We start from the raw sequence: 893 nt of genomic DNA on the forward strand, positions 1-893 counted from the left end.
CCCAAAAGCCCCACCCCCCTCCTCGGGCCCCTTTTGTACGTGCAGCGACGCCCCCGGTTTTGTATCTCGGGCTGTCCCGGTTCTGTAGCGACAGGAAATAAACGCGATGAGTTTTTTCTTCAGCGGGAGTCAAAAAACGGCGCGGGGGGAGGGGAGGGGGGGAAAAACGGGGATACCGGNTTGTACGTGCAGCGACGCCCCCGGTTTTGTATCTCGGGCTGTCCCGGTTCTGTAGCGACAGGAAATAAACGCGATGAGTTTTTTCTTCAGCGGGAGTCAAAAAACGGCGCGGGGGGAGGGGAGGGGGGGAAAAACGGGGCACGCAGGAACCCTTGCCCTGGGATGGTGCCGTGGGGCTGTCAGGAGTGAGCAGGCGGCACCGCAGACAATTGCAAGCGGGGGGAGAGTACACACTTCTCTCGTGGCTCCCTTTGATGCCTGGATCAGATCGGCTCTTGGACCAGCAAACTCTAACACCTCTTCTGAAATCAGCTCCAACTGGTGATGAGCTACATCTGGCCTGTGAAATGAAAATAGCGAAACCTTTGATTGAGTCCAAGTTAAGTGGATCTTCATCATCTGCTCAGTCAACTTTTGCCAAGATGAATGATACTATGACAGTATTCTAATAATTTCTGAGGTGGGTTCCCTCCTTTTTTCATCCATCTGCAAAGAACAAACTGCAAACACTTTGAAAATTTACTGCTCTCTAAGGGAGAAATTTTGTTCTTTTCAAATACAGCCACAGCATTCTACTAACTGAAATGGAGTGTTACATTTAAGCCTGAATCAACCTAAAAACACAGACCTCAGTGTTGAAAGATGAATCAGATTTTTAAAATTTTCACAGTGCCTGTTTTTACATGGTTTGTATGTCAGTGTTTTTCCTAGAT

This window comes from Onychostruthus taczanowskii, unplaced genomic scaffold (assembly GCF_017590055.1).
Source record: "Onychostruthus taczanowskii isolate IOZ18803 unplaced genomic scaffold, ASM1759005v1 scaffold460, whole genome shotgun sequence".
In the NCBI taxonomy this organism is placed as follows: domain Eukaryota; kingdom Metazoa; phylum Chordata; class Aves; order Passeriformes; family Passeridae; genus Onychostruthus; species Onychostruthus taczanowskii.